This window comes from Humulus lupulus, chromosome 7 (genome assembly GCF_963169125.1).
Source record: "Humulus lupulus chromosome 7, drHumLupu1.1, whole genome shotgun sequence".
Lineage (NCBI taxonomy): Eukaryota > Viridiplantae > Streptophyta > Magnoliopsida > Rosales > Cannabaceae > Humulus > Humulus lupulus.
This window is the reverse complement of record NC_084799.1, coordinates 16,120,781-16,140,886: the sequence shown is the minus strand read 5'-3', so window position 1 is coordinate 16,140,886 and position 20,106 is coordinate 16,120,781. Positions and strand designations below refer to the sequence as shown.

Genomic DNA, 20,106 nt, shown 5'->3' with positions numbered 1-20,106 from the left:
GAAGGCCTAACGTCACAAGGGAAAGCAGTATCAGATCGATTAATCTCATCTTCACCAATTGCCTCCCCTAGGTTGTCACAACCTGAAATATTATGAGCACATAAGCCAATGCACGAAACAGTGATTAAAATCAATAATGTTACATTATTCAACCAATATACCAAGATCAATGGACGTTGAAGGCACTACTTCTTGAGGGTCCATGGACGATAGAACAGTATTCCAGTCAGTAGTAAACCCTACAGATTGGGTATGGACATTAGCGCGAACTGAGACATGTTCCGACGAGAAATTCTCGAGTTCCTTCAGCCATAAATCAACAAATTTTGAAGATACCCTGCCATGCCTCGTTTTACAAGGAAGGCAGAATAAAGTACGAGAGCGTTTCGAAGACTGGAGGTAGTTTAACAAGCATGAATTATTAGCTTTTTCAAAGTCCCCCAACTTTCGATGATGAGGGACATGTTGGTCAAAACCAAATTGTCTAGCCACATGATCAGGACGATATGCAGTAAATGACCAAGATGCTAATCTAGCATTATCGAGGAGATATAATATGTGACGAGGTAGACATATCGCAAACCAGAAGCCTATTCCTCCGGGGGAAATATCTAAAGATAAGCGAACATCTTCCATCAATGATACTACGCCTCCAGGGTACAAGTCCAAAGTGAAATAAATATATGTGTTGGTAAGGTACAGACGAAAGGTAAATTTCGAAACATTGTCAATAATGTCACACAATTTTACTGACTTCTTCGGACGAAAACGAGCCCATGACCAAGGACGAGGGTTACCACTATTCAAACACTTACGCGGTGGGGAAATCTTTGCAAAATGCTCCCAAATAAACATTTGAAGAAAGCATGCATCGACCGTACTAACCATATTTGTACCCTTTGAATTTATTTCAAGAACTAGGGAGTCTAAGTTATGGTATAATGTTCCTAGGTAGAGAGCACCTAAAGGTATTTGTTGCCCACATGCAAGTTTACAAGCTAGAGGGAATACATCACTTTGAACTGTCCTAGAATTTTTTGGATGAAAAACATACCTACTTAGCCACAAAGCGATGCCTGCTGCCAACTCTACAAGATCTCTACCATCTTATTTATGAAAGTGTCTTACCCAATCAGGAAGGTCAAACTGCTTCTTATTCTTTTTTAGAGATTCAACAGACGCCTTCAAGGACGACATCAGAGGTTTCTCTTCATCTGATGATGGGGCAATGGTAGAAGCAGTACCACAGATGGGCAAGAAAAGAAGTGCGTAAACGTCTTCCAATGTTATAGAAAACTCCCCCCAGTTCGTTAAAAAAGTATGGGTCGTGGGGCACCAACGCGATACCAATTGATTTAAGCTAGGAATATCGCAATACACTTCGAGGCCAAAAGATAACCACACAGAAGATAAAATCTTAACTAATTTCAAAATGACATAAAAGTGTGTGGAAATAGAAGCATTCCACTCCTTCCACATAACAAATAACCATGTACAGGCTCGATATTCAACGTCTAATTCATCCCCCAAGAAACGATGATGTAAGGGAGTATCATTATTAGGCATTATGCAATCATTTATTGAATCTGGATAAAGGTAAACTCCATCTCCTTCGCAGATATGAGGAAACATTTTATTCCGAAGAGATTCGCATGAGGATTCTGAAAGTAACATATTTTCCTCACTATTATGATAAGAGGAAATTTCCTTTTACAACCCATGAAGCTGACAAACACACACACAAGAGAAGGCAAATAGAGAAACTCTTAGCAAGAGGATGAAAATATCAAAGGAGCGACATGCATAAATTACACAAGTTGAAACAATCCACAAATTGTCCCAAAAAAAATAATGGAGAACGTATAAGACATTCTTAAGCTTGGATACATACCCAGGTAATAATAATATGTATAAGCAATATTTAAATCTTGCATAACACATATACATACGAGATACATGACATACAATACTTACATATGGGCACCTATATATAAGTTAGATTTGCCCATACTCATCATGCCAACTATGAAAAAATCTCATCATTTAGGTATTGATTTTTTTTCGTTAAATATATATATCGTGCTATTACACATCTGACTATATATATATGTATATATAAAACATTATCATTGAAGAAGCCTATATACCAATCACATATGCTGCATAAAATAAATATGTGTGCACCTAATATAATATAAGTGTATAGGCGATAAAAAAAAACATTACAAAAGTTTTCACATACATGTATTTACACACATACAACAAGTATATATAATGTATATGCACATGAGAGTAAATGGAACCTGAGTTTTTCTTTTCTTTAAAACAGAGTGTGGTCCTATGAGAGAAAAGTAAGAACAAGAAGCATGGTGTTTTTATCGAAAAAAAAGGGGCTAAGAAAGTAGATTTATAATAGGGAGGCTAGAATTTCTTTAGGAGCAAGAAAATGTGATATTTTTTTTAGCTTGTATATAAATATACAACTTATGTAGATATTAAAAAAAACTGCATTTAATTTTTTTTTTTTACATATGCAGAATCATATAAATTATATAAGTATATATATATTATGAATATGTTTTAAAAAAATAAATCACCATATACGTGTATATACATAATTTATTTATATATAGATTTTTTTTTGGTTATGTAACTTCTTTTTTTTTAAAAATTAAAATGTTACACAAATATATATATATAATAAAAACTGTTTTCTTATCCTATATACGTGTAAAAAAAAATATTAAATAAGTTAGTTATGTATATATGTTTATATATATATGTTAGTTATGTATAGATTTTTTTTACGTAACCTCTTTTTATATTCATCTATTATATATATATGTATCTATATTACATTTCTTTTTTTTTTTTAAAAAAAACCCTTCCAACTTCCGTTTATATATATATAGCTTGCATAGTTTTTTTTTTAGCTATGTAATTTTTTTTTATCTATTTCAAAATATATATGATAAAAGTCATATTTTGAAGATATTTCTATGTTAATATCACATATTTAAATTTAAAAAAGTATTTAAATACTCATATTTTGAAAATGATTCATATATATATAGTCCACATACCTATATGTATATATATGTATACTAATAAATATATATATATATAAAAAAAAGGGAGGCACCTTGTTTACATATTATATATATATATATATTTCTAAAAAACTATAAATAAAAAGCAACCTACTAAATACATTCCTAAATAAGAAGCAGGTTGCTAATATATGCATAAAAAAAACACAACACAGCCAGCCAAATGTCTTGGTTGTATGCTTGTCTATTTATACTGACAGTATCAATTAATATGGTATTTTAAATTATTATTAATTGGAAAAAAATGAGCGAATGAAAAACATAACAATATAGTTATATTATTTGAAGAAAAAAAAAAGGAACTACAGTCCTTGTTACAAGTAGCTAAACACCATTCATTTTGCCAAAACACAAATCCCCTTCTTCAAAGCCAAATAGACCCAGACTATTTCAAAATATGGTACTAAGTAAGAGTGGGTTGGATCGATCTTTAAAAAAAACAAAGGGAAATAGAAAAACAAACAAAGCTAAGAAAAGCTAGGTTCTTCAATTCTCTCTAACATGCTTGGAGAGAATATCCTAAAGGTCTTCAAAAATACGAATGTTTCTCCACTTCTCTGCATCTACAAACTTGTTGTGCCAGTTAGCAGCATCATTCTGATAGATGGTAACCAAGGAGCACAAGTACTCCACGTGGCCTTTAAAAATAGCCAGCTCTTTCTTGGTAGTCAAAAGTTCAGCTTGCATCTCATATTGGGATTTCATATTAGGGTCATGGCATGAACGTCTTTTTTTTTTTTGGAGGAATGGGAATAGTGACCCCATTAGTCGGTTGATTTTTCCCTGGAGAAGAAGAAGAAGACATAACAGAAAAGAGAGAGGAAAAAGGGAAAGAATTTGGAGAGTACTGTTGTGGGAACGAAAAAAAAATATACAAGGATACTATTATGAGCGTACTACTATATGTAGGTATTTAAAGCATGGAAAAAGTGTGCATGGCTACTAAGTTATGATTACAAATGAACAACCTAAGAAAATAGGTGGAACATGCTTGGGGTACTAGTTTGTCTTTTATTAAATATATATAAATAAATGAACAAAATCTAAGAGGCACACATTATTATTTTATTCATAAATATTAAAAGAGCATATGCTCATTACAAAGGAGCCTGCTAAAAGCTTGTCAGAAGCTTATCATAAGCATAGTACCCATGCGACGGTTATAAACTACGTAGCCATGTGTGCCTCCAAGCAGAACAAAACCTTCAAGGGCGAGGAGGACCAACACCCTGAAAAGATGAAGGAAAATCTAATCCTGACATGGGGACTTCAAACATGTTGTTAATAGGAGAATACTGAGAAGGGCTAGGAGTAACGAGTGAGACAAGATGTTTCATATCAAGGTAATGCCAGAACCATACTTGAACGAAGAAGCTCTATCTCCCTACATCCTTATCGAATTGAGAGCGAAGAAGCTCTATCTCCCTATCACGTTCTGCGTGGATGCATCTCAGTTCAGATCTTTCCTAGAAAGTGTAGCATAAGCTTGGAGAAGCTCAGTTTTCAGAGAAACCATTCAAAAGGACATTTCTTCTAAGCGATCATTGAAATCATCAAGTTGTCGACAATGGTTACGACATTCAGACTCCCTAACACGAGTAGCATCATTAGTGCTTGCTAGAGAACGTTCTAAGGAATGAACACGCCTATGCAAGTCATTGGTGTAAGATAAGGCATTAGGAGGAAGATCCTTCAAGTCATGAGTGAATTCAAGGTTTGAAGGTTGAGAAGGACTACTTCCCAAAGATATGACCACAACAAGAATTTGGAAATGTTTGAAAGATGTGATTCAAGACTAATACAATGTCCTATTTATAGATAATTTTTTAGGGACATCTAGCAAGGTATAGCGTGGTGAGACACTCGGCAAACATGAGCTATCAAGAAGAGTATTTGCATGTATAAAAATGCTACGAGTATTTTCACACATGCAAGGGGGCTAATGTTGAAGCATAAAATAATAGACAGGGTTAAAAAGGGAAATGTGCAATAATGAGAATGCCCATGATACATAGCTTTTATTACAAGAATGCCATGAAGGAAGCTTACAGAAACAAACAAGCTTTGGCAGATAACACGTGTGGCATTTTAACCTTCTCTTGCAAGCTACGTGTTGCATTCTAGCCTTTTCCTGCAAGTTACATTTTAGCTTCTCTAGCAAGCAATCCTGGCCTATAAAAGGACGGCCAACAGAAGCAATGGTACAAACAGAAAGGAAGATAAGATCCACACTTAGCATTAGCGTGCCTCTCCATAAACTAGCTCTTCTTAGCCTAAGCCAGCTTTTCTCAAACAGACTAGGTTGATCATCATAACCTACACCACGCCTTCTCACCCTAACACATATAGATATATTTCCAACCTTGCACAAACCTGGCTACAAACTCTATTACCGATATATTTCCAACCTTGCATAACCTAGCTTACTAGAAGATCGTATATATTTCCAACCTTGCATAACCTAGCTTACTAGAAGATCGTATATATTTCTAACCTTGCATAATCTAGCTACCAATGTGTATATATATATATGCATTCTCCAACCTTGCATAACCTAGCTTGCTACAAATTCATATATGTTTCCAACCTTGCATAATCCAACTTGCTACAAAATTACAACAAGCTAGCTATACCCAGCAAAATAAATGTCCTAAGATACAAAAAGCAATTTATACCACAAATCTCTCTAAGCTGTTTAAGTGATAAAGATGATGGGGTATGCTCCCTTTGTTGTAATCTTCTATTAATAATAAGAAGACAATTCTTGCTACCGTGGATGTAGGTAATAGTCACACATATATTGTTGAACCACGTAAATATGTGTTGTTTATTTTTATTTTTTTATTTATTCGTCCTGAGCACATATCATTAATAGTTTATTATATTGTTTATATTATTATTAAATGTTCTACTAGAACCCCTGAACAAACTGAACTTAGGCATTGAGAATTTTATAATCATAGAACAATGGATTCACCAGAAGCCAATTTAAAAGAAATGTGAATTTACTCTCATGTTCAGCTAAATTAACATGATGTCCTCCTTATTGACCAATAAACCAATTTATGACCTTGATGAGTTGATTAAAACTATAAAAGTTAAACTAACAAAAGCTATTTACTAATGAAAAAAAAGAAGAAAAGAAACACATACCCAGTGTAAATTACCCCATCTCCACTCCATTTAACACAAGTAACAGAACTAGCGTGCCCAGAGAGACATATGAGAGATTTCCTCAATGAAATGTCCCATATGCGTGCAACACCATCTTCACTAGCATTTACAAAACGTCTACATGGAGCACTTATGTGCACTGGTTCCCAAGCAATGGCATTAATATAACCCTTGTGACCCTGAAATGAAATATTGCAATGTCTACAAAATATATAATACAAACGAAAGATAACAAGTACTAACTTCTATCATTGTTTTCAGTTCATCGTGCAATAAAGACAAAATTTATAAGATGCAGTTCTAAAACATCCTAAGAACTATTTACCTTAAAGGTACTCCCTAATTGCTTTCCTAATTGTGGATCCCAACTCAAAATTTCTCCAGATTTACCCCCACTCACAAGATGATTACCATCAAGTGACCATGCAACGCAAAAAACATTACTTTTATGTCCTGATTAAAATAAGGTCAAAGATCAATACAAGTCTAATGAAAAGTTTAAGAAGGGAAAAAAAATATTCAAATAACTTGCTTCATGTCTTGGCTCCAACAGGCACAAAGTGAATATATCAAAATTAGCTTCTAAAACAGTACATCAAAATGTGTGTGGATCTTCTTCAAGAAGAATTTAAACTTAGTTATTTTGTTTAGTTACTATAACCGGTCATGAAGTTGTAAACACATGAATCAATTTACAATTGAAATAGATGAAAATGTTGAAAGAGTCAGATTTCAAACCTCTACATGTGTACAATGGTGTTTGTATGCTAAGATCCCATAGTCGAACAGTGGTATCACCCGAACCACTTGCCAATTGTTGGCCATCAGGACTGAAGGCAACTGAAAGTACTTCACCTTGGTGACCTGAAATGTCAAAGAAACTCAACACATACTAAAACACAAGTAGATTCTGACTATACCAGAGATAGAAAAACAATAAATAAGTAAATTGTAATAAACTTAGCTCAATAAAAAGAGGCTGAGGGATATTCTTTTATTTATATTCATTGCAAAGGGTTATATTCCAGAACTAATAGGGTGTGTACACGTTGCACAATACAATTGATGGTATATACAGAAAAGTTTATAACCAATTCATAATAGATTTCTCTACACGGATTGTATCAGCAGTGATAGTGGAAGAATATTCTAAAGGGTGATCTGTACTCCTTTGGCTGACTAGGATATACACAAGGTACTTTTACACCACCCCTCAAACGAAAGAGGATTGATGCACATTGAGTTCGGACACTAGAGCTTGAACGATCAGAAGACAGTCCTTTTGTTAAACAATCGACTACTTGTTCTGTTGAGGATACATAGCGAATCTCAAGCTCTTTCTTCAAAACTTGGTCTCTGACAAAGTGGACATCCAATTCTATATGTTTAATCCGAGAGTGATATACAGGATTGGAGGCCAAGGAGGCTGCACTGATATTATGACACCAAGTCACTGACTTGTATTGTAGAGGAAACTTCAATTCTTTAAGCAAGGATTCTATCCATGTGATTTCAACAGCTACTTGAGCAAGAGCTCTATGTTCAAACTCCGTACTCGATTGAGAGACAACTGCTTGCTTCTTGGACGACTAAGACACGAGTGCATCACCAAAATACACACAATAGCCATCGATTGACTTCCTGTCATCCGGACAGCAGGCCCAATCCGCGTCAGAGTAGCCAACTAAGTGCAGATTGTTGCTAACACCAATGTGAAGACCATGTTTGATTGTGCCTTTTAAATACCTGAGTACTATTTTAGCTCCACTCCAGTGTACCGTAGTAGGTTCCTTTAGGAATTGGCTTAGCTTATTTACAACATAAGAAATGTCTGGTTGTGTGTTGCACAAGTTAGAAGAGCTCTAAGTAAACTTCAATAAACAGTCAGATTTTGAAGTTTTTCACCATCTGTTGAGGACATCGGTCCTCCAGTCGCCATTGGTGTTGGGCAAGGTTTTAAGTTTGTCATGTTGAAACGTTGTAGCAGTTCTTCCACATACTTTGACTGAGTTAGATACGGTCCAGTGTAATCACAATAGACAACTATGCCAAGGAAAAAATTCAGCGAACCCAAGTCTTTTAGAGTGAAGCTCTTGTTCAGTGTATCAATAAATTGGCTGAGTTTTGCTCCATCATTTCCTGTTAAAATGATGTCATCTACATAGATGAGCACTAATATCACAACTTTGTCCTGATTGAAGAAGAACAATGAGTTGTCTGCTTTGGAGTTCTGAAACTTCCAATTTATTAGAGTTTGTTTCAGCCGATCAAACCAGGCCCTTGGTGCTTGTTTAAGGCCATACAAGGACTTGTGTAACTTGCATACATGATGTGGCTTGTCTTTGTCAATAAAACCTTTGGGTTGTGCCATGTACACATCTTCTTGAAGATACCCATTAAGGAAAGCATTATTGATATCTAGCTGCCTTATTTGCCAATTTTTGGAGACTGTAATAGTTAACATAATTCGCACTGTGGCAACTTTCACAACAGGGCTAAAAGTCTCACCATAGTCTATTCCAGCCCTCTGATGGAAGCCTTTAGCGACCAATCGAGCTTTATAACGTTGAAAGGATCCATCAGGATTGGTTTTGACCTTGAAAACTATAGAAATTCAGAAGAATGGTAAGAATTATTTTTATTGAGATGAATATGTTACAAATATATAGGCTTTACATGATATTCTATCATAAATACAAAATCAGATCAAATTCTAAATATAGAAACTAAATATATATATACACAGCTAATATGCTTGATTTCCTATCTGTCAATACTCCCCCTCAAGCTTGACTATAGATGTTGATGAGTCCAAGCTTGTGTGTAAGGAAATCAAATATTGTTTTTAGATAATCCCTTGGTGAGAATATCTGCCAGTTGTTGGTTTGTGTGCACATATCTAATTTTGATAACACCTCCATCAATTTTCTCCTTGATAAAGTGATGATCCACCTTTACGTGCTTTGTTCTATCATGATGTATCGGGTTATGAGCAATACTAATAGTAGACTGGTTGTCACAGTAAAGTTGAACAGGAGCTTCATATTCAATCTTTAACTATTCCAATAGTCTCTTTAGCCAAATTGCTTCGCACACTCCATGGGCCATGGCTCTATATTATGCTTATGCACTACTTGTTGCAAAAACAGTTTGCTTCTTACTTCGCCATGTTACCAAGTTACCCCATAATAAAGTACAATATCCAGATGTGGATTTTCTATCATCAATTGATCCAACCCAATCTGCATCTATGAATACTTCAACTATCCGTTCAGGAGCTTTCTTGAAGAATAACCATTTTCCTGGTGTTTGCTTTAAATACCTCAACACTCGATACACGACATTGAGGTGACCTTGGCAAGGGTCATGCATATATTGACTTACTAGACTCACGACGAACGCAATTTCAGGTCTGGTGTGTGAGAGATAAATGAGTTTTCCACCTAACTATTGGTATCTCCCCTTGTCAATTGGATCTCCCGTGAACATTCATTTTTTTATCTCCAAGTTTGATTGTAGTTTTACAAGGTTTACTGCCTAACATTCCAGTTTCCTTTAGAAGATCAAGAGTGTACTTTCTTTGTGATACATAAATACCCCTTTCACTCCTAGCAAACTCCATACCCAGGAAGTATCTTAGTACTCCAAGATCCTTGACTTCAAATTCCTTTGCCAACAATCCTTTGGTATTATTACCGGTGATTATATATCATCAACTTACACAATCATGATAGTTATTTCTCCTTTTCCCGAGTGTTTAATGAACAGAGTGTGGTATGTTTGGCCCTGTGAGTACCCAAGACCTTTGATTGCTTTCAGAAATCGATTGAACCATGCCCGAGGAGATTTTTTCAGGCCCTAGAGTGACTTGTTGAGCTTGCAGACGATCTTGGAATTAGGAGTATCTTCAAATCCCGACAGTTGAATCATATAAACTTCTTCTTCTAACTCTCCATTTAAGAAGGCATTTTTTACATCCAACTGATGTAACTCCCAATCCAGATTGGCTGCTAGCGAGAGTAAAACTCTGATAGTATTGAGTTTAGCAACAAGAGCGAAGGTTTCAGTATAATCAATCCCATAGGTTTGTGTAAACCCTTTTGCAACTAACTGAGCTTTGTACCTTTTGATAGATCCACTTGCATTATACTTTACAGTAAACACCCATTTGCATCCTACCCCCTTTTTCTCAAGTGGTAATTCCACTAATTCCCAAGTCTTATTTTTCTCAAGGGCTATCATTTCTTCAAGAACAGCTGCTCTCCATTCAGGAATATCAAGTGCTTCTTCGATGTTCCTAGGAATGACAATTTCTGACAAACTAGAAGTAAAAGCTTAAGATGACAATTTTGAATAAGAGATGAACTTGGAGATGGGATGTTGAGTGCAAGACATAGTTCCTTTTCTTAGGGCTATAGGAATGTCTAGATCAGTGTTTGAGTGATTATTACATGACTCATCTGGAGGAAGAGGATCTACCATCGGGTTGGCTTCCTGAGTGTGTTGAGGATTCATGGTTTGGTTATTTCTTTGTCTTCTAGAATAAACACACACCTCTTGTTGTTGGCTTGAACGATGTGCATATGTTTTTATTGACTCAGAAGATGAGGCAAGATCTTTTGAATTTGGATCTGTTGGAGGGTGACTGGATTCATGAAGAGATGAGTCTGTGGGATGTGATGGGATTATATATTGACTCAAAGGTAGTTCTAATCCCCATGACCACTGAGCTTCGTTCTCTGGATAAGTGTTGGTCTCCCCCTAAAGTGAGGTGGGAGAGAAGTACGGAGTGGTTTCAAAAAAACTGACATCTCTAAAGACAAAGATTTTTTTGGTAAGAGGGCAGTAGCATCGATAGCCTTTTTGAGTATGAAAGTAACCAATGAAGATAGTTTTTAAGGCTCTAGGGTCAAGTTTGGTGCGATCCTTAGGATGGATATGGACAAAAGCAGTACACCCAAAGGTTTTGACAGGAAGACTGTTTGAAGATAGATGGGGATAGGAAATCTGAAGGAGAGAATATGGTGTTCGAAAACCAAGTGGACGACTAGGGAGACGATTGATGAGATAGGCAGCAGTAAGGATAGCATCTCCCCAAAGGTATTTAGGAACATGCATAGTAAAAAGTAGATCTCGGGCAACTTCTAAGAGATGACGATTCTTACGTTCAACAATGTCATTCTATTGAGGGGTATCGACACATGAACTTTGATGAATAAGGCCTTTTTCATATAGGTAGGGACCTAAGATAGAATTGAAATATTTTGTGCCATTATATGTTCGTAATATATGAATAGAAGTCTGAAATTGTGTTTGAATCATGTTATAGAAAATTTTAAACACATGTAATGTATCAAACTTGTGTTTGAGGAGATACACCCAAGTAAGACGTGTGTGATCGTCAATAAATGTGATAAACCATCAATGACCATGAGAAGTGGTGACTTTTGAAGGTCCCTATAGGTCATTGTGAATTAAAGAGAAAGAGCTGGCTGGAGTGTAATGTTTTGGAGGAAATACAACTCGTGTGTGTTTAGCCAATTGACAAATATCACATTGCAGAGAACTATAATTATTATTTGCAAATAATGACGAAAACAAATGTTTTAAATATAAAAAACTTGGATGACCAAGTCGATATAGAGTCTGAAATGGAAACAGAAGCCAAACTAGATGAACTAGGTTGTTGTATTATGTGTTGACGATTTTCAAAGAAATAAAGTCCACCATGAATCCTAGCACTGTCAATCGTCCTCCCTAAGGATAGTTCCTGAAATTGGCAAGAATTGGAAAGGAATTTAGCAAGGCAACGATTATCAGTAGTCAACTTACTGACATAAATTAAATTGCATGTTAAAGTAGGAACACGAAGGACAGATTTAAGAATCAAATCAGCCGACAATTTAATGGTACCAATTCTTTCAATAGAAGAGAGCACGACATTTGCTATTCTGACACTAGAAGGTTTAAAGCATGAAGTATAGGATTCAAACAAATAATACAAACTGATCATATGATCAGAGGTGCCAGAGTCAATTATCCAAGGTGTTTGAGAGTTAGTGAGAGCAGAGGAAAAATTACCAAAGTGGGCAACAGAACAAGACGCATTATGAGACCCGGATCCCGAGGAAGAGGACTGATTCAAGAGAGCATACAACTGTGCAAGTTGTTCCTTACGGAATGATAGTGAGGCAGAGTTTGGCGAAATATCAATGATGCCTTGGTTTTGTGCTTGGTATGCCTTCCTCTCAGATTGACATCGAGGAGTCCAATTAGCAGGTTTTCCATGAATTTCCCAGCAAGTGGAGCGAGAGTGTCCATGGCATTGACAATGATCACACCTGCAGTTTGGACGTGGATCAGGATTGGATTTGCCATAGGTTAAAGAACCAGACTAGGAAATGAGAGCAGAGCCATCAACAAGTTGGGATTCAAGAATAGTAAGCATGACTCGACATCGTGCTTCTTCATAACGGACTTCAGAAAAAGCTTCCTCGGTATTAGGTAGAGGAGAATGACTAACTATACGGCCTCAGACTTCATCAAGATTGTTTTTTAACCCCGTAAGGAACTCGAAAACTCATTCCTTTTCCAATTGTTGTCTCTAGATTATGCTACATCCAGTACAGAGAGGTGTGATCTCAAGATACAGATCGAGCTCCTGCCATAAATCTTGTAAGTCCGAAAAATATTGAGTCACGGTCTTATTACCTTGCTTGATCTCTCTGAGTTTTGTGCGAATCTCAAATATCTAATAAGTATTCCCCGAATCAGAATACATTTTCCGAGCAGCATCCTACACCCCCTTAGCCGTCTAAAAAAATAGATACATGCGGCTGATTTTCGGATCCATAGAATTAATGAGCCACGCAACCACAATTGAATTCTTAGCCTGCCATACCTTGTAAGATGCATCGGTCAATGGAGGTGCAAGGAGGTCACCAGTGATATAGCCTAGTTTTCCGCGACCACAAATGACAATTTTCACAGATTAGGCCCATTACAAACAATTTTTACCTTCGAGTTTGTGTGTCGTAATTTGGATGGAGCCACTATCATGGCTATAAAGTGACCACGAAACCCATGGATTGAGTTGGGGCTGGAGAAGTGGTGTCCGATTGTTGAAACTAGGTCGTTGGACTGAGAGGAGAGCTCTTCGCTGGTGGTGGCCATCACTAGAAGATCTGGAAAAAAGTTTCAAGTTTACAGAGAAAAAAAATTGTCGAGACTGTCGAGAGTGATTCTAAGATTGTCGAAGGACTTCGCCAAACAGGTATAGGACCATGAGAAGGGCTCCTGAGTTTGTGGGTTGCGACAGTGCTATGCGAAGGGCGGCTCCTGAGTTTCCGGGCTACGACGGTCCTATGTAATGGACTTCTGGGCTTGTGATGGGCTTCTGTGTGATGGCTTCTGGTTGTTTAATTGGAGGATAGAGGACATAGGCCACCAATGCCGGAGAAGACAACCAGAGCTTTGAATAATTTTTTTTCTTCGAGAATAAAAGAATAGAGCCTATAGCTCTGCTACCATATAGAAATTCAGAAGAATGGTAGGAATTATTTTTATTGAGATGAATATGTTACAAATATATAGGCTTTACATGATATTCTAACATAAATATAAAATCAGACTAAATTCTAAATATAGAAACTAAATATATATATACACAGCTAATATGCTTGATTTCCTATCAATCAATAAAAACCCACTTGTTTCCCACCAAGTTGTAGTGACTGGCAGCTGGGATAAGAGACCAAGTTTGGTTGAATTGTAGGGCTTGAATTTCATCTTCCACAGCAGCTTTCCACCCATCATTGGCAAGAGCTTCAGAAACAGAAGAGGGTTCAACATGTGGAGAGACCATATGGACTACCCCAAGTAAAATTTGGGCTTGTATATCCCTGCCTTGGCTCTAGTAATCATGGGATGGGTGGGGCGAACTGGAATGGCATTGGTTGTGGAAACAGTAGGTGATGAGGGATCTGGCATAGAATGAGGTGGAGATGCAGTACCAAATCCAGGAGCTGTTGCACTAGAGACCGGATCATGATCAATAACATCATGACTAATATGAGAAGGTGGCGTAGAACATACCTCATGAAACTTATTATGTGAAGAGGATGAGGAAATCGATGCTGCAGCAGGGGACTGAGTATGAATGGAAGGTGAGAAAGGATGGGTGGGACTAGGAGAAGTGGTGGGTGCAGCAACATTCTATTGAGGAAGTGAGAACCAGGTGAAAGAGGAGCGAGGAACGGTCATTTCTGGTTTGTGTGTTGAGAAAACCCAACTGGAAGGGAAACTCCTTCTCATTGAAAATGACACATCGTGAGATATAGACACGACCAGTAGAGCTAAGACATTTATAACCCTTAAAATACTCACTATACCCTAGGTGGACGCATTTGAGTGAGTGAAAATCAAGCTTGTGGTTTTGGTAAGGGCGTACATAAGGAAAACAGGTTGCGCCAAAAAGGCAAATGAGTGTATAATCTGGTATTCTATGATATAGCAGTTCAAAGGGAGATTTCATGTACAACGCAAGGGTTGGAAGACGGTTAATGAGATACACAGATGTCTGGAAGGCATCAACCCAATATTTCAAGGGCATGAAGGCTTGAGTAAAAAGTGTGAGGCCCATTTCGATGATGTGACAGTGTTTCCGTTCAGCTCGCCCATTTTGGGCAGAAGTTTGCAGCACGAGTGTTGATATATGATACCACACTCTTGTGCTATCTTAGCAAAAGGCAAATATTCATCTCCCTAGTCAGAGTGAATCATTTTAATTTGTCTGTCAAATTGATTTTCAACCTTTTTCTTAAACTGAGCAAAAACATCAAAAGCATCAGCTTTGCTCTTCAAGGGATACAACCAAGTAAACTGGTTGTAGTCATCAATAAAATGGATGTAGAAGCAGTAGTTAGTGTTAGACATCACAGGGGTAGGATCCCAGAGGTCATTGTGTATGAGTTCAAGAAGTGTTTTAGCTTTGCTTTGGGAGGATTTAAAGGGAAGAGCATGGGATTTTCTCAACTGACATGCATCACAGAAATGAAGATTTTCATTCATTGAAATTTTTACATTGGAGGAAGCAAGTATATGCTTCATGACTCAAGATGATGTATGGCCTAAATGCCTATGCCAAACATCAATGTGGGATACTCTAGACTCATTGACCAAAGGAGATTTACATTTTCTTTTGATAAAGTAGGAACACTAGTAAAACACTGAGGAAGAAACAACTGTGAAGAAACAGAGGAAGTGGTAGGGTGCAAAAGTGTGGTTGTATGGAGCTTGTATAGGCCATCCTTAGGGTCCCTTGCAGCAGCACTATCCCTATGAGTTTGTCCTTCACAAAACAAGAGTCAAAGTGGAATTTAATTAGCACATTATTATCAGTTTACAGATCTTTTAGCACCAAAGGATGAGCAGGGCTAGTTGTTAAATAATCAAAACCAATATTAGATATGGAAAGTTGTTTATCATCTCCAATAGTCATCTTGTCCTTACCACCATAAGGAGTGTGCTAGGTTAGATGCCCAACATCGAATGTCAAATGATTGCTAGCCCCCGAGTCAGCAAACCACGCATCATGATCAAAAGTATCAGGTGAAGCAACAAAAGCAGATGGTGGTGTATTGGATAGAGTGGAATGAGCATAACGAGGATCAGATCCCATGAAGGATTGTATCAATTATAGCACACAGTGGCAGAGTGCCCAAATTTTCCACAGACTTGACAAGTGGGACGAGAACCAGAGTTTCGACCACCTCGACTCATAGTTCGAGACCCAGAGTTACGATCACCACGCCTGAGTAAGGGCCCATGATTTCCATAGGAGGGTTGTCTTTTTGGGTAAGAGGGGGAGGAGGAGGGAGCTTTGTTGGCCATATGAGCAGATGGTGGTGGTGGAGTATTGTCCTTCAGAGCTTTGGAGAGGGACAAAGCACTCAGCCTCTCCAAGCGACTGTCAAAACTAAGCAAGATGTCCTGGAGTTCATGCCAAGAGATGTCACGCCTAGGTTCCAATTGAACAACAATGGAGAGATAATATGAATCAAGGCCATTGAGCACATTAGTAACAAGATGAGAAAGAGGGTAAGGTTCACCTACTAGAGCAAGGTCGTACGCCAAGGCTCGCATCTGGTGGAGATAGTCAGACATCGGTGTACTGCCTTTATGAGTAGTCTGCAGTAATGTACGAATATCATCCATCCTGGCTTTCGAGAAAGCTCCATAGAGGGATTCCAAGGAGCGCCAAAGACTAGCAGTTATAGAGCAACCCATGACTTCGAAGGTGATGAGTTCCGTCATGGAGTCATAGAGTTAGCCCATGAGAAGTTGGTCACTGACGATCCAATTGTCAAAATCAGGGTTCATATGAGAGATAGTGATGGTAGTCCCATCATCGGCAACGACAATCTGAGAAATAAATTCTGGTGGACATTCCTTCGTACCATCAAGAAAACCATAGAGGCGGTGGCCGCGTATGATTATGGACACCATAGTCTTCCACAGGGTAAAGTTACTCCAATCAAGCTTGAGAAAAAATGGTTAGCTGAGTGTGCTGGCAAATGGAGCTAGGGGAGCTGAGTTTTGAGCAGGAAGGTTGGTTTGGGAGCTCGACGCCGCTGCAATAGAAGGAGCAGTACTGACAGGCGAAGCAGTTGTCATCTGTGGAGAACCAATAGGGTCAATGACACTTGCTTAGGCATTATCATCGCCAGGAGTCGACATATGTGAGGCGAAGGCTGGATGGTCTCTGATACCAAGATAGAAAAACAATAATTTAGTAAATTGTAATAAACTCAGCTCAAGAAAAAGAGGTTGAGGGATATTCTTCTATTTATATTCACTGCAAAGGGTTACAGAATATTCTAGAATTAATAGTGTGTACACGGTTCACAATACAATTGAGGGTATATACTAACAAGTTTGTAACCAATTCATAACAGATTTCTCTACACAGATTGTACCAGTAGTGATAGTGGAAGAATATTCTAAAGGGTGATCTGTACTCCTTTGGCTGACTAGGATATACACAAGGTATTTTTACAACCACGACACAAATCTATTAATTTTTTTTTAAGAAAAAACATATGCTGAAAAAAAAAGTACAAATTCATTTCAGTACAAAATGCAAAAACACTCAAGATGGATATATTAAAGTCACGCATGTGGGTTGCTCCCACTAGGTCTGAGGTTTGAGTACCTAAATAGCAATTGCGATAGTTTCGTGGTCTCCTCCAAATATAGTAGGGGTTAGGTGGGGAGCTTAGTTTCAATTTTTTTTTTTTTTTTGCAGAAACACCTAACAATGAAACTAAAGTAATGTTATGAAACTACTCACCAGTGATTGTTGAAGAGCAACGATAAATTGGACGGACATGAAAATTTTCTTGAGGTTGATAAACGATAGTAAGCGCCTTCTCCACAGAAACTGTTAAAAAAATGTCTTTGTGATTGTGTTCTTAGAATAACATACATATCTATATATACAACACATTGAAAACTACAAATAATTCATTTTGAAATAACCTTTGTTTAATTCTAAATAATCAGCAAGAGGTACAACAAGCTCCTTGTCCAATATATAGAATGTGTATGGTAATTTCTCATCCTAGGAAAATAAAGTATTGACTATTGAGAAAGATGATAAATGAATAGGGAAATATCATGTTATATGCATAATAACTTAGTGAAATTTTTTAATATGCCACCATAAGTTACTATCCCTAATATATGACAATTTCAATTTTTTAGACAAAAATACCCCTAACATTCAAATACTCATTTTCTCTCTCAATCCAAACTTTCTCTCTCTAATATCTCTTATTCTCTCACTCTCTCTAACATTCTAATCTTGTAGATCTCGAAAAAATACCGAAATTAAAAAAAAAAATCATCTGAAATCGACATTTGAGTGAAAAAAATATGAATCTCCAAAAGTTTTTGTCAAATTTGAGTGCAGAGCATCGAAATTGCATCGAAAAAGCATCGTTTTTTTATAAAAATCAAGTTTTCATGATTGCATCGAAACATCATCGATGTACCATCGATTTTGCATCGAAACACCATCGATTTTGCATCGAAAAGTCATCGTTTTGGCCAAAAAAACAAGTTTTTATGATTGCATCACAAGAGCATCGAAACACCATCGATTTTGCATCAAAATTGCGTTGAAACACCATCAAAATCGATGGTGTTTCGATGCAAAATCGATAGTGCATCGATGCTGTTACGATGCAATCATGAAAACTTGTTTTTTGGCCAAAACAATATTTTTTCGATGCAAAATCGATGGTACATCGATGATGTTTCGATGCAAAATCAATGGTATTGCGATACAAAATATCGATGTTGTTTCGATGCAAAATCGATGGTACATCAATGATGTTTTGATGCAAAATCAATGGTATTTCGATGCTGTTGCGATGCAATCATGGAAACTTTTTTGGCCAAAACGATGACTTTTCGATGCAAAATTGATGGTGTTTTGATGCCAAATCGATGGTATTTCAATGCAAAATCGATGGTGCATCGATGATGTTTCGATGCAATCATGAAAACTTGATTTTTGTCCAAAACGATGCTTTTTCGATGCTCTGCACTGAAATTTGACGAAAACTTTGGAGGTTAATATTTTTTCACTCAAATATCGGTTTCAGATGATTTTCTTTTTTAATTTTGGTATTTTTTCGAGATCTACAAGATTAAAATGTTAGAGAGAGTGAGAGAATAAGAGATGTTAGAGAGAGAAAGTTTGGATTGGGAGAGAAAATGGGTATTTGAATGTTAGGGGTATTTTTGTCTAAAAAATTGAAATTGTCATATATTTGGGATAGTAACTTATGTTAGCATATTAAAAAAAATTATTAAATTATAATGCACATAACATGAAATTTCCCAATGAATATGAAGGAAATATATATAGATACATACATACATACATTGTTAAGGAGTTGATTGAGAATATGTTGAAGTTGTTGAGGGCCAACAGTTTGGGGAGGAACATGGGGTTTCCCAAAGCAGTTCCCTCTGCATCCTTGAAAATGAACAACACGCTTTGGACTGAGCCACCTTCACCTTCAACCAATCCCATGTTGTCACCCAATCTCTATTGGTGAAAAAGTGAACAGAGGAAGATGGAGAGTCCAAGAGAAGAGAGTGTACAAATGTTGGATTCTATTTATATAGTTGTGGAGTGGAAATATTCCAAAATTAGTATATAATATATTCTAAATTAATTTGTTTTAAATATAGAATGTTTTCCTCAGTTACTGAGTCGGGGATTATATTTCCCGATATTGTATAGTTTATTATATAAATTTTCTTCTATAAAAATCACAAAACCAATTTAACATTTTAATAGAATAATGATTATGATTGCATCTAAAGATAGCTTGTTAGGTTTTTTATCCTAACAAACCTAAAAACACATTCATAACCTAAGGGAATTGAAATCTGCTTAAGCACAAGAACATATTTCAAAAGATGGACCATCAAAACACAAATTTCAAAATCCAAACAAAAAAAGAAAAATAGAAACATAGAAAAATTTTAGTGACACAAAACCGAGGATTTTATTTTTTATTTTTTTAAAAAAATCATTGCTTGTAACTACACATGAATATTAATAACCAATGCGCAAATCCCAGCAATAACCTATCACACGAAAATTTCAGTAACATAACATAGAATAGTAAAAAAAACAGAACAAGTATTAGAAGAGAGAAGAAATAAGAGTACAAAATTAAGACCAAATTAGAACAAGAAGAAACCGAGAACGTAAACTCAATAATAATAAAAAAAAAAAAGCACA

At 36.6% G+C, this 20,106-nt stretch overlaps 1 pseudogene; it reads right to left on the bottom strand.

The window, feature by feature from the left end:
* The window catches only part of LOC133791423 (notchless protein homolog), a 32,479-nt pseudogene extending 13,093 nt beyond the window's left edge, over positions 1-19,386 (bottom strand).
* Positions 19,387-20,106: the final 720 nt, after the last annotated feature.